Source organism: Galleria mellonella, unplaced genomic scaffold (assembly GCF_026898425.1).
Source record: "Galleria mellonella isolate WM207_F2 unplaced genomic scaffold, CSIRO_AGI_GalMel_v1 utg184, whole genome shotgun sequence".
In the NCBI taxonomy this organism is placed as follows: Eukaryota; Metazoa; Arthropoda; class Insecta; order Lepidoptera; family Pyralidae; genus Galleria; species Galleria mellonella.
In genome coordinates, this window is record NW_026442025.1 from 3331258 (window position 1) to 3354876 (window position 23619).

The 23619-nt window shown below is 33.1% G+C and overlaps 1 protein-coding gene across 1 annotated transcript in view; it reads right to left on the reverse strand.

Moving 5' to 3' along the window:
• LOC113512129 (protein kinase C and casein kinase substrate in neurons protein 1) overlaps window positions 1-22686 on the reverse strand; it is a 146586-nt gene extending 123900 nt beyond the window's left edge. Inside the window, exon 1 of the mRNA XM_052894001.1 lies at window positions 22409-22686. The gene's annotated coding sequence lies outside the window, so the exon portion shown is untranslated. The remainder of the gene's footprint in view (window positions 1-22408) is intronic.
• Window positions 22687-23619: the final 933 nt, after the last annotated feature.

The following is a 23619-nucleotide window of genomic DNA, read 5'->3' on the forward strand; positions in this document are numbered from 1 at the left end:
GCAGACTACCAGTCCTATTGCTAGCAATGTACCCCGTCAGGTCGGCCTCCACGTGGTTCCCCCTGGAAACCATCGTGCTGAATTCTAAGTGTATTCATCACGATGGACTAGCTGACCTGAGTTTTCATCCTCACCTATCATCCCACACTGGTGCCCCGCCAGCGTATACCGTTAGCGCAGGCGAGTTGACCATTTCATTATCACTCATTAAAAAAAACACTATAGATTCGTGTTTATATAAAAATAAGAGAATAATATATATATATATATATATATATATATATATATATATATATATATATATATATATATATATATATAAATTTGTATTTATGTTATGTCATCACAATAGCATAATCAATATTATTATGTAAATTGTGTAGTATTGATAAATGAATATATGAGTTGTGATAACTAAATTGGGAGTACACTTATTGATATATAAAAAACATGAATTTACGGAAACCAAAAAGAAGTCCAGCATGAAATCTAAATTTATAAAATGCTCTCATTTCAAAGGTCATGTGCCAAATTTTGTAATCCTTATTGTTATAAATGTACTAGTCACTTATGTCGTTTGTTGTTGTAAAAACTCTATAGTCGTTTTTATTAATGTTCTATAATCAAAATATTAAATACAAAAATATAACAATATAATAATTTATGACAGTTTGCTATTCTCTTCAAAACTTCACATAATACATACATTTTTATTATTTATCAAACCTAGCTTATTATTTTCAACATTCGTTATCAGCACGAAGTAAGGAATTTATTTAAAAGGAATTCTACTAATTCATAATGGCTGGGATGAATTTGAATTGTATAAAAATGTTGGTGAAACGTGAAGATTATACGGCATGGAAATTCAAAATGAGAATGCTGTTGGTGCACGAAGAGTTGTGGAATACAATAGATGGTTATGAATCGTCTGACGATACACCTTCCCATGTAAAAGCACGTAATGACCAGAAAGCATTGTCAAAAATTTGTCTTTCTGTGGATGGTGCGGCAATGACGCATGTGAGGACAGCAACGACAGCGAAAGAGGCATGGTATGCATTACAAAAGGCATATGAAGACCAAAGTCTTGGTCGGAAGTTGTCACTGGAGCGACAGCTGTACAGGTACTCCCTATCAGATTTTACCGATATTGAGTCGTACATTAATGCAGTCATGACAACTGCCCAGAATTTGGCAGATATTGGCAAAACAATAGAAGATAGCTCTCTTGCTGCGATTTTATTAGGTGGACTAACATCTCGTTATGATCCACTGGTAATGGCTCTAGAACATTCAAACCTCGAAGTAACATCAGAAATGGTTAAGACGAAGTTATTGAGTGAAATGTCAAAGATGGCTCAAAATGATGATGTTGCAGCGTTTCGTACTTCACAATTAAAAGCGAAGACGAAGAAACCTATTATATGTTTTAAATGTAGAAAACCTGGACATAAGAGCCCTGATTGCCCTATTAAAAAGGTAAAAAAGGCAAATATGTCAAAAATTGAACAAAACATAGAAGATACAACAGATTGCTTGTCAGAAGTGGCTATGTCATCCCTAAATAACCAGAACACCGATAAATGGATAATCGACTCTGGAGCATCGGGACATATGACTTCACACGGTGAATGGCTAAAAAATTATCGTTCTATAGATAGTGGAAGCATAACTGTAGCAAACGGACAAAAATTGCCAGCAGTGGGTATTGGTGAGGTATCAATTAATACCAACTCTGTAGTATCAAAAATAAGTAATGTTATTTATGTTCCTAGTATAAAATGTAATTTACTTTCCGTAAAGAAAGTTGTCGAAAAAGATTTTTCTGTTGTTTTTGATAAAAATGGTTGTAACTTTTATAAATCTTGTGATGTATCTTTTGCTAATAACCCTATTTTGCACGGTTCTTTTAGTGGTGGAATGTATAATTTAGATTGTTCGATTAACTTGCCACAAAATGTTTCAGCCTATAATGTGCACTCTGAACTCTCAAACTTTAAAATTTGGCATAAGAGATTAGGACATCTCTGTCGCATAGGTATGGATCTACTTAGAAAAGGTCTAGCAGTTGGAGTGGAGTACAAGGAGGTTGACAAGGAACCATGCATACCATGCGTGGAGGGTAAGCAAGCAAGAAAACCTTTTAAACGGTTGAAAAGTAAGAAAGCTACGTCAGTTCTAGAATTAATTCACACAGATTTATGTGGACCATTTCAAACAACCTCTTTTCAAGGTAATAAATACTTTATTACTTTTATAGATGTTTTTACCAGGTTTATATTTATTTATTTTATGTCTTCTAAGACAGAAGTCAAATCAAAGTTCTCTATTTTTCAATCTCTTGTTGAACGTGAAACTGGCTCAAAAATAAAAGTAGTGCGATCTGATAATGGATCTGAGTACGTCAACAATGAATTTGCTGATTATTTGGCTTCAAATGGTATCAAGCACCAAACTACGATGCCCTATAGCCCTCAGCAAAATGGAGTGAGTGAACGATGCAATCGTAGCATCATGGAGAAAGCCCGTTGCATGTTGTCTCATTGTTCACTTGGGAAAGCTTATTGGCAAGATGCTGTAGCGACTAGTGTATATTTAAAAAATAGGTCGCCACATCGTGCTCTTAATAAGAAAACTCCTTTTGAGATATGGTACGGATCTAAACCAAACTTATCTCATCTTAAAGTCTTCGGATGCAGAGCTTTAGTTCATGTTCCTTCTTGCCAAAGAACTAAGCTAGATGTAAAAGCAACTGAACATATCTTTATAGGATATTCAGATGATCCTAGAAGTTACTACTTCCGAAGTGCGAAAACACCTAGAAAGTTAGTAAAATCAAGAGATGTAACTTTTTTTGAAGATAAATTTACAGGACTAACAATTGAAAAGGCAGACGATGTAAACTGTGATACAAGTTACTTATTTTCAAAGACCTCATCCTCAGAAGAAGCTTCATTATCTTCTCCTTCAATTGGCGGAGGTGGTGATATAGCAATTGAGGAACAAGATGACAATTCAGTCAGTACTGAAGAGGTATGCAATCAAGAAATGGAGACTGTACATTCAGGTAATATAATTAATTCTTCATCTCCGTCATCGGGTACTTCAAGTAACTCCAATGATGATAGATCTGGAAGAAGGTACCCTGAAAGAATACGTAAACCTCCAAACTATTTTTCTTATAATACTCTAAGCGATGATCCGCTGTGCGGTGATCCTTTGACTTATCGTGACGCAATTACAAGAGATGATAAAAATTACTGGATCACTGCGATGAATAATGAGTATGATGCTTTATTAAAGAGGAAAACTTGGGTATTGGTGGAAAAACCAAGCTTTAAATCTTGTATTCCATCTAAGTGGGTTTACAAATTAAAAAGAGATGCTGAAGGAAATATAGTCAAGTATAAAGCTCGTTTAGTAGCTAAAGGTTTTACACAAATAGAAGGTGTAGACTATTATGCGACTTTTTCTCCCGTTGTACGCTCCTCATCGTTGCGAACGCTGTTAGCACTAGCAGTACAGGAAGGATACAAAATACGTCATATGGATGTAGATACTGCCTTTTTATATGGTGATTTGGAAGAAGAAGTCTATATGGATCAGCCAGAAGGGTTTGTCCAGAGAAAGGAAGATGAAAATAAGGTATGCTTATTGAAAAAGGCCTTATATGGTTTGAAACAAGCTCCGAGAGCTTGGAATATAAAGTTAAAACAAACTTTGTCAACTATGGATTCACTCAAACACCATCAGAACCTTGCGTGTTTACTAAAAATATTTCGAATACAGACTCCTTGGTTATAGCCATATATATATATATATATATTATATATTATATATATCATAGGCATAAATATATGCCGAGAGAATATTATTAAAATATATATATATATGAAATGGAAAACTGTAAATCGGTTTCAACACCCTTGCTCAAAAGAAACTGGAATAGTACAGGTGAGTCTAACTGTTCCTATCAGGCATTAATTGGCTGCCTTATGTATTTGGCAGTAAATACAAGGCCTGATATAGCTTACGCAGTGAGTTACTTAAGCCAATTTAACTCTAACAATGATCAATCACATTGGAATGCTGCTAAGCGATGTCTTCGATATTTAAGTGCAACTAAGCATGTTGGTATTTCGTACAGAAAGAATGAAGACTCCTCTATACTGCGTGGTTACTCAGATGCTGACTTCGCAAACTGTCCTGTTAGTCGTCGCTCATATACAGGATTTTACTTCGAACTTGCAAAAGGCCCTATTTCTTGGGAATCAAGAAAACAGCCTACAGTCGCATTGTCCTCTGCGGAATCCGAATACATGGCGCTATCAGCAGCTGCTAAGGAAGGTTGTTTCTTAAAACGTTTTGTGGCAGAAATAACAGGTAAAACTCTAAATGTTGTCATTTTTTCTGATAGTCAGAGTGCCCAGAAACTTGCGTTGAATCCAGTCCATCACAATAGAACCAAACATATAGACGTAAAGTTTCATTTTATTAGAGAAAAAGTAAATGACAAAATTATAGAATTAAGGTATATGCCTACTGATTCACTACCAGCGGATGTTTTGACAAAACCTTTAGGTCATGTTAAGCATTTACGATGTATGACAAATATGGGCATTGGGTAACCTTTTATCTTGTTATTTTTGTACCAGTATTTTTTGTTAAGTAATATTTTTGTTATATATATATTTTGATTACGGGAGGATATGTTGTAAAAACTCTATAGTCGTTTTTATTAATGTTCTATAATCAAAATATTAAATACAAAAATATAACAATATAATAATTTATGACAGTTTGCTATTCTCTTCAAAACTTCACATAATACATACATTTTTATTATTTATCAAACCTAGCTTATTATTTTCAACATTTGTTACCTCTTTGAGTATTACCGTCGTTAAATTTGGCATATATGTAGTAATATTTGGGATAAAGAAGGGCATATGGCTACTTTTTATCTCAACCATTTCAATGTCCAAATAACATGAACGAAATCGCGGGCAAAAACTAGTAATATAAATGCAATATTAAATATATATTATGAAAATAATCATTATCTTTTTTCTCAATGTCTTTTACCCAAAGGTTGTCTGGAAGAGATGGCTTAGCGATAAGTCTGCCTTTTGTATCACTTCTCATTAAAGTTTGTTGTATTTATTATTTTTAACTGGTGTAATAAAGTGTAAATAAATAGTAACATAGGCAATGAATTTCATATTTTCGATTAACATTCCACTTCACTCATATCTTGTCCTACGATAAATTTTTATTTAATTGGTTGATTTTCTGAGCATTTGTGGCCAAGCTTAACTTTTGTATAGGAATGTCAATCTTGTATTTTTTTAAATTAACAATCACAGTGCAATAACATATTGTAATACAATACATACATACAGCTATACATATAGATATAAATCGATTGCCTTGTGAGATTTACGGCGTACCCTATCTGTACATAGAACTAACGAAGCCACGGGGGGCTCTGTCGCGGCCGACCTCACCGAGGGCATTCACGGTCCGGCATCGATGCGTATCATAGTCTCAGGAATGCCGGTGAAGGGCGCGTTGTTCGCGAATGGCCAATAAACTAAGTGCATTCCAAAATACGGTGATTTTAAACTTCCGTGCCTAGTTTAAAACAGTGTTTTCTTACTAGAAAGTCCTCAATTCGTCTGTACTTATTTGTGATGAATGACTTTTTTTTAATGGATAAAGATGGTACACCCTCCTCCTATGCTGACGGTATACAATGACTGGGTCACCAGTAAAGGATGAAATGATGAGGGTGAAATCTGGTCAATTGGTCCATTATGGCGAATTCAGTAGTGATTATCACGATGGTTTTCATTGGGGACCGCGGGGAGAAAGAAATGACGTAGATAGTTGTTAGCGATGGGGACTAGTGTCTCCTTTACTAAAAATCCCTCATCTCAAAGAAAACTATTTCCCCTTAAAGATAGACACAGGTACATGTAAGAGGAAGAAGAAGCAAGAAGAGAAGCAAGAAGTACACACACACTGTACACGTGATACCACTCGTGTTGTACGTTTCCATAAGCTACTGTACTATTTACCTATCATCAGGCGGCTCGTTTGGCACCATTATAGAATAAAAGAATTCAAATATTTTTTTTATGTAACTTAAAATGGCATACAAGCTGACAGCCCACCTGATGGAAAGTGATAACCGTCGCCTATAGACATGAACAGTACCATGAACATAACAGAGTATACTGGGTCCTCCATGATACTCTTCATGCGTTATTTCTAAGAACTAATGTGTTACGCCTCTGTACACTGTAATTTCATTGCTGTATCCCAATGTTTAAACCAAAACATAGCTTAACACAGGTATAAACATAACTGTGTTAAGCTACGTTTTGGTTTTCTTTACGACAGAAATACGAATAGGACAAAATACCCAAGCAGACGACTTTTCTACAAAGTCTCCTCTAGTAAAACAATGGCAACAATTAGCAACCTTCTCATTAAATAACAATATCTTCTAACAAATTTAGGATGGGCATGAATAAACTCATGTTACTCAAAGAGAAAACAACGAAACGAAACGAAAACAAAAATTTGACATGAAAATAATTTTAATACATGACAGTGAACAAAAATAATTACTAAATAAAAAAAAAAAGTTGAAATGAAAGTTCGGTAATAATTAAATAGAGTTCAAGTTTAAAACGTAAACATATTTCTAACGTGACCCTCGTGCCACTAAGACTGACAGCGGTTCTGTCTGAGCATTGCGCCGTCAAAGCATCGTTCCTATTAATATTTTATTAACAGTTAGCACGTAAAAGCTAGTTTTTATTACAATTAATCATCGCCTGTGGGCTTCACGTGCACCAACCAAGACCCTGTTCTGCTGTGAAATTAAAGTGTGCCGATGTATTAAAGAGTACTCTTACCAAAGCTTGGCAACGTCGAATTATCTATAAATTGTCGAAAATACGAACAATTGTATAATTTTCAATATTTTTGAATGTTTATTTTAAAAATACTATGTTAGGGACCTAAAATGTTTATTATGCAATAAAATTCTAATATTATTAATATATTATTGAACAGACTTAAAAAAAAAAATTGAAATCACAGAATTAAAATATGAAAATTTTGTACCCACAATTTTTCTTTTTAACATTTACGAGCACAAATAAAATACAATTTTTCATTTAGAAAATAAGCTGCAAGCTTATGTACGACTTATTCTACGATTAACTCTTTAAGTTCATTATCAGAGACTTTTTAAATAATTAATCAGGAATTTAAAAAAATATACAATCATTTTGAAAAATTTAAAGTTAACTCTGGTGTTACCACACTTCGGTAAAATTCCATATGAATGCTCATAAAAAGCTCACCTTGTACAAGACCCTACCCCGCTGTGAAATTAACCTGCACCGAAGAGTAACTTGATATTTTAAACGGACTAAGTAAAATATTTGTGGAAGCGATCGTTTTCACATTCGCTTCTCAATCAAATTTTACTAATAGCTAACAAATAACGGCAAATTGGAAATAGTCAATTTAATATAATTCACGATAAGAACCCAATTTATTATATGTATTATACTATATATATATATATATATATATATATATATATATATATATATATATACATATATATACGTATGTATGTATATATAAATGTCAAACATATGTTACGTTTGACATTTAATGTCAAATTAGTCATTTGTTATCCGTACCAAGTATAGCATGTCTTTTACAAAAGAATTATCAGAAAAAAAATTATAATAAATAAATTTAAATGTACATTGATTATTAAACCATTAATAAACATTCAGGAAACGCAATAAACACCGTATGATCGAGCAATAAGCGTTTATTCGTAACATAAATAGGAAGATCTCTCCAAACGGGTTATATTTTTATTAACTCGAATAAATTGTGCATAGAAATGCGCCAACGAAACCACCGCGTGTCACAGAGAGCCGACCGTATGTAAGAACTAAATAACATGTTCGCTGGAGACCGGCCGCGGGCCCATTAAAATACCTTAAGCCCACGTATACTGGCCCTATACAACCGGAAACGTAATCTGTTGTTATGGGCAAAAAGTTCAAATTACGACGGAAAGCTGTTGTAGGCTGGTTCGCAATCATAGACCATATCTGCTAACAGGTATAAAATGTATCCACGGAGGAAGATCACGATGTACTCGTATTGATCGGCGGAGCCTTGAAACATCCTTGATGTAGGGATAACACGGAAGCCAATTTATAGTACAGTTAATTTAGCTTATAACTTTGCGCGGTGGAATGCAATTTCTCTATGAATATAACATATAGCCAACTTGTCAGGCAGTCTCACTTGCGCGAATCGGTTTGAGCCGGTTTGCTGATATTCTGTTATTACTATCACATAGAACCAGAAATAATTAATAATGGGCAGGTATCCTCCAAGAGGAGATCACCCTTGTCAGGTAAACGTCTTTTTACAGTTGTCCTTTTGTTGCAATATTAAAATACCTAAAGATTGATTTTTGACGCTACCGATTTCAAATTAAACTGAAACCACATCGAATAGACGTCAAATGGACGTTTTGCTTTACCTCATATTTGACGACTATTCGAAGTTATTATCTATTTTATTTTAATTCAATTGCACCAAATACCATTCTGGAGAAAAGAAGTAATGAAATTCTTATTCCATTACTACATAAAATTTTCAAATTCAATTAGTATACACAGTAATATAAAAAAAAAAATCCCAGATGTTACGTCATCTTTTATGTTTTACACTGCTTTGTCATATATATTTACATGTTTGTTACACAAAAGAGAAACACAAAGATCTTACACATACTCACACGTATGCAGAACTACTAAACGACCTCTATTTAATCCCAATAACGCTGCTCAAACTTAGCAATCCTTCGGAGACAACTGGGTCGGGAATCTTAATTACCATGTCGTTTAGTCAAATTGGGACCCTCCAGGCTGACGGACTGAAATTACAGCGTTTGCTGATATATGAACTTTGAAAATTGTCCATTGCTATCTGCCCCTTCAAATACAAACAATTCATAATTGCGAAAATATTCTTTTATTTTTAGGAATTCGCTTAAATCGATATAACAATTGTACTAGTATTGTACTTTAACTTCACAATAAGAACTGTTAAAATATTCTAATTAAAAGCGATATTATTTATGAAACCTAAGTTTCATAAAAAAAGTACTGTATAACAATACTGAAACATTATCTATTGAAACAAGATTTCTCAAAATTAATTTAGACTTGTCGAAGAAATTGCTTACAAATTTCATAAAAAAAAAGACCTGAGAACCTTTTGAAAGCAGCAAAAAACATAATAAATAAATTACGTACATTTTTCTCCACAAAGAAAAAAAACGACTTCAGAAAAATCGAGAATATTCTTCTTTTAGAAGGCGCTTAATGAATTCGATCAGTATGAATATTTTACTATAAAAAAAAATAAGGATTCATTACCAATTAAGTATACTTTGATAGGTTCCACCAAACACGCAGCTATGACAAGATATAGTACTATATAACAAGTTGATAAGCCTCAATCATCATCGAATAACCATGTCTTTACACGGCCATAGAAAAATTCACCAGTTATTGGTCTAGAATGGGAAAATTGTGTGAATATGTGCCGTGATTATCGGTTCATAAATCACAAATTCCTTAGGAAATATTTAGAAAATTCGAATATTTCCGAGGCATTAGAGCAGCGGAGAGTCGGCTGCATTGCCCGGATGCTTGTATGGATAAATTCCAAAGTTATTGAATATGATTATTATAGAATGGATTTATGTAGTTTATCTTATATTAACTCTATACATTTGGAATGTTTTCTAAAGCTACAATGAATCAAACAACAGGCTGAAATAGAATTTATTGGCATCACTTTATAGAAGTGTATACTACACTACCAGTACAGAATATTATTCCCGAAGAAACACGGATCGAAAAGTTACAAAAATGTTACACCTCTCCTTAGTAATGCGAAACTTCAATGAGACAAACATAATATTGGTGTAATGAAAACCACATACAATTGTATATCAATAAATTCTTTAATGTACTAGTCACGCGCAAGACTCAAATGATTATAGCCTTGGATCTGGGGGTTTTCTTTGATAGCAAATTGACATTCCATGCTCACTATGATTATATTATAAACAAAAGCAGTCAATTGGTTTCATTTTTAGATCAATGATTGGAGCTTTCAAGAATGCTCTTAATTTGCTTCATCTAAACTATACGCTAATAAGCGTATTATTTATTTATTATTACGATTCACATTAGGATATAATTCCATTATTTGGTTACCTTACTACAAATTATATTGTGATCGCATCGAATGAATTGGAAAGAAAATTTTGAACAATGCTTTAGAACACTAACAACGTTTGGTTTACTTTTTTTTTTTTATACAACTTAGAATGGCAAACAAGCTGACAGCCTACCTGATGGAAAGTGGTAACCGTCGCCTATATACATGAGCAGTACCATGGACATAACAGAGTATACTGTTTCGCCCATGATATCCCCCATGCGTTGCCATTCCTGAAGACTCAGATGTTATCCCTCTGTACCCTGTAAATTCACGCCCTATCCCACCCTTCAAACCGAAACACAGCCATGCAAACACAACTGCTTAAGGGTAGAAACACGAATGGGACAGAGGTACCCAAGCAATCGACTTTTGTACAGTCTCCCTCTGGTAAGCTAAAATCATACTAAGACAAACTAAAACAGTTTACTATTTCAGTTTGTCTTGAACGAACCATGGACACTAGGGTTTCTTGGTTCGTTGAAATATCTTTAATAGATTGCTTCATCCACAAATTGACTCCTCCAATTTACCCTCTTTGTTAAATTTTAATACGACCTATATTAATCGTGACAAAATCAATATGGTGCCTACAAAGGCGTATACTATTGATTGTCAAAAGAATTATCGACATCAATTCAGAATTGAGGACGTAATCAAATATGTAATATAAATAAAAAAAATCCTTTTACAAGTAAGCACATCTACAGTAAATCTTAATAGAAAGGTTGCAACTTTAATTTAGTGCATAAAACCCTATAACTAAATCGATTTAAAAGAAAATTTATTTATTGCCACATTATAAAGGTCATCGACGATTAACGAGTCAACAAGCTTATCGTGAAAATGTAAATCCGTGCTGTTAAACAAATATGAGTATCACAAGGCCCATTGCAGAATATAGGATGGTGCATGTCCTAATTTCTATGCGCTTCCGGAAATAGAATGTGTTGCAAAACCAGCGGTGGAGCGCACTTCCACAGTCATTACACATACTGTTATCGCTCACCTGTTGTTAACTGTAATTTCGTTATGTTTCACTTGTGTACTGAACATCGTAACAATAAGCTAATATTTGTCATAATAAGTAAATGTATTCGTGTGGTCCCGGCATAGAATTAGCTACTCCTTCCTTTCCCGTGGATTTCATAAGAGGCGACTAAGAAAGGGCGAAGGATGGACAGTAGCGTCTCTGCAAAGCCTAACTGTGGTTGCCAATCCGCCTGCCTAGCGTGGCAACTACTCGCTCCCTAAGGGGTAGGCTTATGTTCAACAGTGGATAGTTAAAGGCTGATATGATGATGATGATGATGATGAAGGAAATGTATCATTATAAGTCATTTTACATATGTCTTATTATGGCAGTAAACTGGTTAGGTAATTAGAATTAGTTTGGTTAATTCTGCTACAATTACTACATATGTGACTGCCAACATTCGATACCGAGGATTGACTACTATAAAGGCTCTATGACCTTCCTTACTAGCCATTAATCTTTGATAATTTAGTAAAATATGTGGCAATGAAATTTCAGATACAAAGGCTCCTCTCAGTCCTCAGAATTGTTTGCATGAAAGGTACTGTAGCGAAACATAGGAAAAATGAACTGTAGCGAAACATAGGAAAAATGATAGAGGCGAACATTTTTTATGCATAATTTAAAAAGAAATCAATTAAGATATTTAAAATAAAAAATTGAAAAAGCCAGGCATACACCATGCATTATACACTTTATAACGTCTATGTATTTATGGTTCATGTCTAAAGATATGAACACTACCACTTTTTATCATAGGCGGTTATCTCAGGTGGTATGTAAGATTGCTTTTAGCTATAAAATCTCTTATTTTAATGACACATTTTGTATCAATATTCTAAGTTATAATATATTTATTTAGAGCGCAATAAAGAGTTTGTTATGTTATACTATGAGTATCTTGGGTTCTTGAAATCTCGTAAAAATTGTGCAATATATCTGTAGACGAATAAAAGTTGTATCGACCTGAACTAAACAGTGGAGTCGAGGCCGCGGAGTCGTTGACACACGTACTAGCATTATGATTAACGAGCCGAGCGAATTATCGTCACGAGCGAGCTCTGAACCCGCTAACGGACACATTTACCATGTTAGGGTGAATTTAGTTTCTTTTATGCAACTTAAAATGACAAACAAGCTGACGGCCCACCTGATGGAAAATAGTAACCGTCGCCTATAGACATGATCAGCACTATGGACATAACAGAGTATACTGTTTCGTCCATGATACTCCCCATGCGTTGCCATTCCTGGAAACTCAAGTATTAGTTAGACTACCAGAGGGAGACTTTGTACAAAAGTCGATTGCTTGGGTACCTCTGTCCCATTCGTGTTTCAACCGTGAAGCAGCTGTGTTTGCATGGCTGTGTTTCGGTTTGAAGGTTGGAATATGGCGTGAATTTACTGGGTACAGAGGAATAACACCTGAGTCCTCAGGAATGGCAACGCATGGGGGGTATGGGCGAAACAGTATACTCTGTTATGTCCATGGTACTACTGCTCATGTTTATAAGCGACGGTTACCAATTTCCATCAGGTGGGCCGTCAGCTTGTTTGCCATTCTAAGTTGTATAAAAAAAAAGACTAAATAACAGAATAAGATCCAGGAGAGTTAGTAGAGAAGTCGTCTGAATAGTTACATTTTCCTCACTGTGGTAGGTATTGTTAGCAAACAGTTGTTCTTCCATGATTGTATCTATGTTTCAGTTTCAAGAGATGATATGGCAAGTAATATTACAATGTATAAAAACGTGTATAATATACAATCTTATATCTATGTACATGTACCAATAAAAATAAATCACTAAGCGTAAAACTCGAGAACGACTGAATCAATTCGGTATATTTCTTTCTGAAAAATTCGAAGACGTCTAAGAAAATTTCTTATGGAAAGGAAAACTAGAAAAATAATGCTGGGAAAAACGTGAACACCCCATTTTTCTTTCCCCTATGGTCATAGTTATCAATTCAAACATTTTAATTAAATATTCATGTTAATCAAAGTCTTTGACAAAACAATGTCTATCAGGTCAACTAATCAATAATATAAACCCAAACTTTAGAGCGTTCATAACGAAGTATTGCAACGTCGCCATTAGCTGTCAATTTTCAAAATCAATTGAACAGTTTTCAATGGATGATTATTTAAATAGTGTTCTGCTAGCAAACTAAAACAAAAATCATGCAATAATATTCCAAATTTGAATTTTAATAGCACAAATGTATTTGAAAAATTCTAAACACTTCGATTGTGGAATGATTTTCCTGTCGAAGCTTTACGTAAAAACTACAGCATGGGGTTTTTCAAAAAGGGCATATTAAGATTTCTTAAGGTTCGGCAACGCGCGTATGATATATCTAGTGTTACAGTAATCCCGCCATATGCTTGTTTGCCACTATAGTAGTATAAAAAATAAGAAAATTTAGTTCGCTAGAAAAGCACTTTTAATTTTTTAATTATCTATTAAATAATCAGTCTATACGCTACAGTTACCACCTTCAATCAGGTGAGCCGTCATTTGCTATTCTAAGCTGCCTAAAAAAAGCCAGAAACATTGAAAAACCATAAAATTGTTTTTAAAAATTGACAGATAATTGCGACGTTGCCGCACTTCGGACAAAACGGTATGAACGCTTTTAACAATAAATTAATCCAATACTACCTTTCAACAAGAATAACAATTATTTTATACACACTAAGCGACTAGAGAGTCCTTGTAGAAATCATTAAATTAATTAATTTAATTAAAATTAACTTTCAATAAGAATTACAATTATTTTATACACATTAAGTGACCAGAGAGTCCTTGTGGAAATCATTAACCGGTTGTTAGACAATTAGTAACGACATTTTATAATACTCTCTGTAACGTAAACCACATAATTTTTATTGCCCAATAATCAACGGTTGTAAAATGCAACTATGCTATAACGATCGTGGCGGGCATTACGCGATATTTCGCTTCACTTTTCAGCAATAAAAAAGGCAGATTTCAGATTAACCGAGCGGCTAGTCTGTTAGTATTTCTAGTTCTGTGGCAAAATGTCATAGAAATAGTTCCCACTACTAGTACTCCATGGCTATTATTAAAAATTGTGGGAGGACAGTGCCCTTTGGTGTTAGTTTTCTAGTCCACCTTGGTTGTACTCGACAACCTGTGACGTAATAAAAAAATATTTTTGTAAAACAGCGCTAGGACCAACAAGCAGGTCAACTGTTACAATTAAAATTAATAATCAAAATTGGTTCGGACATAGCGTTGATATCTCTTAACACAAATTTTTTTATTTTTATATTAAAGCGATTAAATAAAAAAATTAATACAAATATGAAATGTGCCGAAATTACGTAAGTACTATGTTGGAACAGTAAGAAATTTCTTTAGGGTCAGCAATGGGCGCGCATAATGCCCTGGTACTGCAGGCGTTCACAGCCTGCTGTAACTGCTTACCATAAAGTGGGTAATATGCTTATTTACCACCTTAATGGTATAAAAATATTATATATATTCAGAGAATGAAATTACTTCATTATTAATCCTCAGGAAAAAAGGAAAAAAAGATCGCTTTTAACGATAAGACCGCCCATTATTTTTTCTGTATTATCTACTACTTGTAAGTTTTGTTTCTGCTTAGTATTTTACATCATGTTATATACTTATAATCTTTTGGAAGGAACATTAAAGACTATCTATATACCTAACCTTCCTTCACCACCATGAAGGCCACCCCTTTCTTTCCCGTGGTTATCGTAAGAGGCGACTAAGGGAAATTAAAGATTAAGGGATGGACAGTAGTGTCCCTCTTAAAACATCACTAAAGCCTGTGTCAATCCGTCTACTAAGCATGACAACTGCTGGCAATCCCCCCCTCCCCACTCTTTATGAGGCAGATCTAAGGAGAATAATTATATACATATCTTAATCTAGAGTTAGCGAAGTTTTAGCAAAACAACTTGTGAAACAGCTGGCGATAGACGCGTATATATGCGATTTTTTATAACTCTTGACAAACATCCAACATCTGTTTGCCGCTACAACGGATACAGCAATGAAGTAGGTATAACAGGTATCAAAATTAAGCGATGAATCATAATAAAATAAATAATTCTATAAAATACATAAGTGTGTAAACATGTATAATGAAAATACTCGTAAGTGTTTAACACGAATATCATATGAAATTATTCTATCTTCTTTTCTAATAACTTACTAATATTATAAATGCAATTTGTAAAGATGTTTGAATATTTGTTATTCAATCACGAGTCGATTAGAATGAAATACGATACACAGGCCAACCATAATTTGTTCTTCCAACCCCGCCCGCACGTACGTCTTTACGGGTTTTGAGAGCTGTAGCCCACAGTGTGTGACAAGACAATGGGAAGCCCCCTATGCTACTATGCCCCCTGAAGAAGGCTTCCGGATGAAATCTAAACAATTTTCGCAAACGACAAATATAGTTAGTAAATTCATAAAATTCTCGTTATGCATATATATAATTCACTATTTAATATATTTGATAACATAAGAAACACTGCTGTTTGACATTCTTAAAATATAAGGTTAAAATATTTATCCTCTGAAATTTGACCTGACGGGATTTGAACCTGCATACCTCAGCTATATGGGCTGCGTGCGTTCTCAGTTACACGACAGAAGGAATATCAACAAATTTATCGTTCACTTGTAAACGTTATTATAAAAATGATAGGTAGCTGTTAAGTTGCAAATCGATAAAGATAGATCTGTCAAAAGGTCGAATTATTCAACCTAGCATATTTTAAAATTCACACATAAATTATTTACATTATATACCAGACAAAAATTCAATACAATCTAAAGAGTTTCGGCGTTATATCGAAAGCAGGTGTTTCGACTGAGCCTGCTATGGTATGGTTCTACAGCAGCGACTATGACCTTGTCACCGTTCCGGGCGACTTGGCATGCCAATTCCCAAATTCCATTAACGGCGCGTGAGGTAGAGTAAGCCTATTTATTCCCTTGTGAACGGGAAAATGAAAAGATTATACAGAGGAATACGGCCGAGGGTTGGATTAATGTACGCTTGTTGGGGAACTGTGTTAGTAGAACGTAAGAAGGTCGTATTTATTATAACCCAGTTTAGTAACAAAAAATGCAGAAAAAAAGCCACGAAATTAAAATGCGACAGGGGAAATATATGGGAATACGTGGGTCGCATACTAAGGGATTATAGGTGGGACAAAATTTGCATCTTATCTAATATCTCTGTACCAAATATAATAAAGGATTCCAAGATCGTATCATGTCAATTAATTCAATATCTAGTTTCGCAAGCTATTTATGGTAATAAAAGCAAATTGCTGACATCAATGTTTTTGCATCTGATAAACATCTTAATTAGACATTTCTATATTTAGCAGGTTTTTTTTTACAATCGTCAGGTGGGCCGTGCCGTTATGTCCGGTCGTTTTTGTTGTTTTTTTTTTTTATTATTTTGCGGAGTAAAATGTACTTTTATTATTATTATTTAGGCCGTTGACTGTCCACTGCTGAACATAAGCCTTGCCTATAAGAAAAGTTGCCAGTGGTTATAACGCTTGGCAAGCCTTTAGGCTTTTGGACATGTTCCGCTCTTAGTCGCCTCTTACGACATCCACGGGAAAGGAAGGGGCAGCCCATTCTACACCGTTACACACGACAAATGATACTTGTTAGTATAAAAATACCGCCCACGATAATGATTTACCAAAACTTCGCCCGGAAGTACGCTATCCGGAAGACGTCCAATCAAGGAGAAATTCGGACACTTCAGAGGGCCTACCATGAAATGTTTTCCGAAATTTCGCGGGCGAACGAAACAAAAATTTGATGTTAAAATTACATAATACATACCGTCTAAAAAGTATTAAATACATTAAAATATCGTTCCTGTGGACTTTTATATTACGATTTATGACGAACGAAATGTTAAGTTCCATTTACTGGGACGATTTCTGTATGAACGAAAACACGAAATTGAATACGAAAATTTGTAATTTTATTTCATGGTAGACCTCTAGGTTACTCACGCGAAATTTTAACTACAAACGTATAGGATCTTTTTATACCCCATTCGATATTTTTAATAGAACCACATGAACCATGCGCGACAGTTGATACTCGTCTGAAACTACGCGTCGCTCGTAAAATTGTACAATACAATAAAACTTTCCAATCATTCCTACAGTGAGCACAGACAGGCAATATGGCTGTATATTTTCGCAGATTGCATTGACTAGATGCAGTTATTAAATGTAAAGGCGTGCAAAGCCGCGGGCAACAACTAATATCATACATATTCAAATCGGATTATAAAATATAACACTCATCAAAATATTACGAAACGGTATCAATTTACCGTTCCGTTATTCAACCGACGACATTGGCGGCCTCGTTTTGGTATTTCAATTTGCAAGTTTTTATTGTTAATTAATTACGGCCATGTTTAATATAAATACTTATCAAATATAATTATTTTCGTTGGCTGTTTAAGTTTGGATTTACGAGTAGGCACAGGCGGCGACATTCAAGGTAAAGGCGAAATGAAAATGTTCCCTAAGACGTATAATATTGATATTACCGAAATATTTTCCGAAACGAAAACGGGGCCGAACGAAACAAAAATTTGATGTTAAAATTACATCACAATATACAATAAAAATGTTACAATATCGTTCCTTAAGACTATTATGGTAGGATTTATGACGAACGAATTGTTAGACTCCATTTACTGGGCTGATTTTGGTATGAACGAAAACACGAAATTGAGCCCGAAAACTCGGAATTTTATGGTAGACTCCCTGATATGACAGTGTTGGTAACACAGTTATTTTAATGGAATGAAAATAGAATTACCCGTTTGCATTATCGATATACACTGGGTGCTAATAATGGTTACACATGTTTAATAGCCTATAAGTGAATCATGACAGGAGAGACTGGATTCGAGGACATATTGCTAGCAAAGGGCCAATAAAAGTGATTGATAAATAACACGTAACAATGGGTGTTCCATTTTTTTTAATGACATGACAATGTAATTGTAACTCCGTCTGTGCTAACAGTATACGCTGGCGGGGATCCAGGGAGGGATGATAGGTGAGAATGAAGCAGGTCATCAGCGATGGTTTCCAGGGGGGACAACGTGGAGGTGGACCTGATAGGGCATATTACTAGCAATGGGATTGATAATCCGCATTACTAACAATCCCTTTCCCCTGGGCTGCTCCGTTGCTAACACTTTACTACTAGAAAAAAATAATTTACAATCAAGACAGGCTTGTTTGGTGTCTTTGTGTTATAAAAAAAAAAGTCTTAAGATTGTACTAATAAGGTGGTAGTACTAATAAGATGGCCAGACACTTACTCAATTTCGGATAACTCCTGTTATAAAATATGAGGTGATAATTAAAATAATGAGCTTCTTGAATATATTTTTACAGCAAAGTGCGCCTAATTACGGAGCTAGGTTAGATAAAAAGTGTGAAGCTGTAAAATTATGAATTGCAAGACATGGCGGAGTGCCAATTAGGTTACTTGTAACGGCGGTCAATAGACCGAATGTTGATACGAACATTGAACGTGACGAATGCTTGACCGCTTCTAGGCGGAGTGCATGTTCGAATCCTATCCATAGAGGAATTTTTTAAATAACTTTTTATTTCGGAATTGGAATGTCCGAATTATAATCATTAGTTTTTTTTTTTTTATAAACCTCGAAAGTGCCAAACAAGCATATGAATGATGATGTCTGATGATGAATGTTTACTGTAGTCTGTGGACGCTTGCACGTCTGTGTCACGTGCGCGTTGCCCGACCCTGAAGAAATCTTAATATACTCTTTTTGAAAAAGTCTTAAATTGTACTTAGTGTTTTTAATTATTAACTACTGTACTCCTTACTTACTAATATTATAATAAAGGAAAAAGTGAATTTGTTTGTTTGTTACTTCTTAGTGCCTTAACAGCTTTTAATTCACTATAAAATTTTGGGATACATATACTATATGAGATAGAGAGGAACATAGGTTACTACTTATTTCAGTCAATGAATATATCTTAGTCACGCGGAGGAAGTCGCGGGTAAAAACTAGTTTTAAATAAAAAAGCAATTACACTTACATTACACTTAAAGTGGTTTATCACTAATCAAAACACAAAAAAAGATGGCGCTGAAATTAAGACTTGTGGTTTTTGTTGATTATTTTGTAATTAAAGATAATTGGAAGCAAAAAATTTAAATTGGCGGGTGGTTTTATTTACTTTTTACGGATATAATAAGAATGTATCATAAGTTTTGTCCTTATCCTCTTATATTGTACAATTTTTTAAAAAACACATACTAGCAAAAAACTTTACAATTGTGTGGGTTATAATTCATTTAGTAAAAGCATGCAATCTTTTCTGTCACTTCACATTCAAACATAGTAATAAAAATTACTCGCCAATTTACAAATTTTACTCCAAATCATCTTTAATTACAAAATAATCAACAAAAACACAAATCACGATTGCAGCGCCATCTACTATTTCTTATCTAATTTTGTTAAGTGACCAACCTCAAAACAGTAATTTTTCAGTGTCGATATAGTGTTTTATTTCGAGATTTCGACGGGATAGTATCCTAAATTAACACATAAGTTACCTACATTTATGTGACTCAACATTATTTTAGACAGGGAAAGATGGAGTTTACAGGTAGCAAAAGATAATGACATCATTTTTCCTAGAATTAAAATTAAATCACCTCATGTTCTATGAAACCAGGCAGTCTGAATATGTGAGAGTAAAATTAAGAACACCCAGATCAAAGACAAATTTGAAAAGTTTGTCCTAAATACTACTCAACAGAGTAAAACTCGAGACCTGAATTTATAATTAATACAATAACTGAGGAAGTATAATTTCGTTCTATGAAACTTTATTATCAAATTTGTTGCATTAAAAAATAATCAAACAAATAAGATTATATAGTCTGTTTGTATAGGACTCAATGAAAAGGTTAAAATAAATTTATTATCATAGATACACTCTCTAAATTAAATTAGTGTCAAGTCAAAGCATTTAATAAATTTATAAATTTTTATATTTTAATAATGGACTGTTATGATATAGATATTTAAAAAATAAACATATACTATTATAAGTACTATATACTACTTATTATAAGTACCTAGGTATATATATGGTACTGATAAGTTTATTTTGCATATTTTTTTAACATAAGCATTTTTTTATTAGATATACTTCTGCCAAAAACTATTATATTTTTATTTTCTCCTCTACTCAAAACTTGTCTGGAAGAGATTGCTTTAGTGATAAGACCACCTTTTGTACTTCATATGTGTATTTATATTTATATTATTCTTTAAGTAGTGCAACAAAGAGTGAATAATTAAATAAATACTTTTTAATTTACAAATTCAACATTGAAATTTTTTACAATGATATTAAAGTGATTAGATAAATATGTACATGTAACAAATAAACAAATCCTGTTTTGTGTTAAGACCGATATATATAATTTATTTTTAAATGTTGAACTGTAATATTGTATTTTGTACCATATTCTTATTTAATCAATAAAGCTATTTAAATAATTAAATGATCCTATGCCACTGTATAAAGTTGACTGGAAGAAATCTCTTTTAGATATAAGTTCGCCTTTGCTAACATTGTTATTAACTTCTTGTTGTTACTGTATGTTTTAGTGCAATAAAGAATATATATATATATATATATATACATATATACATATATATGATTTTCAGGGTGATTGTAAGATTGATCTTACAGGGTATATTGCTAGCATGGAGCCGCTAATCCCTGTTACTATTATGTCAATATATCTTTATGCTTGTAAATAAAGGTAAAAACATATACCTAAACATGTATGTGTGTTGTGGTAAAAAATTAATATATTGTAAAATACCTGTCACCTGCAATTTCATCTACATGACAGGGATCAAACTAGGAAAAATTATTTACCAATCTTCAGTAATCAATGTTCCCATTCAAAATATACATATATTAAGAATTTTTATTTTCTAAAATTTTATAATTTCAAAACAGCATAACAGTTCAGAATTGATTCCAATAAGATTTTAAATTATACAGCTAATATATTATTTATTAGTTTCCATTATTTTAATAAATAATACTATCACTGATTACTGTCTTAATATCAAGATTATCTATGCAGCCTTTCTCATACATAAAGACTTTTGATGTGACTTACTGGATACTCATTTTAAATGCCTTCTAAAGAACCATTTTTAATTGATTTAATATGAATTTAAAAAATCTGGATCGATCTATGGGCCCAATAACTTCAGTCAAGTGTTATTCAACTATGCTGATATTAATATTAATATTATATATATATATATATATATATATGTTTTCACAATTAAACTGTAAGTTTCAACTATATTTTGTGATGTAAACAATAGAAACAGCAGCATATGTAATACTAGAATAAATACATGTACTAGTTAGTAATTATAATTTCACTTTCTGTTTAATTGCCAATCGAGGTGAAGCTATCACTACAAACATTATCATGCATTTTAGTTATAGAATACCTATAATGTCTTCTTAGTGCTAATAAGAAATTTTATCACTCGTAAACTGTTTATTATAACTGAGTAATAGCATGTAAATACCTCTCACTCAGATTTCTCGTAATAAAAGCTTTTTATTAGGAAATGGAGCATGAAATATACTGAATTCCGTGCTCAACGCGAGCATCAAGTGAGAATAGAAAAGATATTTCAGCAAAAATATGTCTAAATTTTAATATTCAGTCTTGCACACAGTTTTCAATGTCACGAAGCAAAAGAATTTTATCAGAATCTGTTGTAATCTGCCGTTATCTCGGTGGCGAGGAAACCCGGCCGCTCTGCGACACAGCACGCTACACGGTGTTCGTGGCATTAAAACCAGTCCCGCGATTGAACATTACACAAAAAATATAACAAAAATAACTCGCAACTCACCTGTAGTACACAACAATTAAATAAACAGCGAAACCGTAATCCAATAGATTTTACACTGATCCTATTAATATGCGGACACAACAAACATTCCTTTTTTCTATTAACACCGTTTAGTTACCACGTAATACACTAATTCACACAAAATATAACTGTATTTAATAATTATTAAAATTCACTCTCAAACACCGAATAAGAATCTTGATTTATTTCAACACTAAAATTCGGCAACGGTCATTAAGATGTTATCCAATAGAAACATCAGCCATAACTAAAAATGTTGCCACAATGCGAAAGTCACGTTATTTTGATTCACGTGTATTTTTGTTACCAGCATTCTTTTCAATTACCCCAAAAGATTCAGAAGAAATCAATAGTATTAAATAGACTTTAAAATAATGGAATGTAAATTTTTGGGATTCAGAGAAATATATATTTTATTACCTTGAACGACGTTCATATATTAAAATTCTATTTTAATATTGCTGTGTTGACTGTGCTTATTTCTATGAGTTTTAATTTTTCTAGTTATTAGCTTTTACTCACGACTACGTCCGTGATTGGAATAAAAAGTAGCCTATATTCTATTTCATCGTATATATACGATGAAATAGAACGTATAGCACGTATATGTAAAATTTCAGAATGATTGGTTAAGCCATTAAGGCGTTATAAAGTAACAAAAATAAAACAAACAATCAAACTCACTTTGACATTTATAATATTTTATAAGGATTAATTTCTTCAAAACCCTTGCATTAAAATTATTTAAACGATAAATAACCAGAGTTAAGAATTCTTCTAAACTTTAATTCAATATAATAAAATGACACTTATCGTGCTAGTAATATACAACATTAAAAATAGTTAATTTTGTATGAGAGCAATGCCACTGTTATTAAGTTAGGTATTCTTTTTGAAACAGATACATATTACTATTAGAATATATTTGGCAACTATGTGTCAACACTATTTTGCAAAATGACATTAAAATCTATAATTATCTTAGCAATTATTACATGTACTGCAAGAAGTAATGAATAAGCTGGCTAATAAATACCAAAAATGAATCTGAAGAAAATTAATAATTGATGTTTTTGAACACAAATGCCACGAAAATTACAAAATACTGTGCTATACAGATCTTTCATATCAAATATTATTCAAAACAACTACAACTTTTTCCAAAATTTTAATTTAATTAATATTAAATT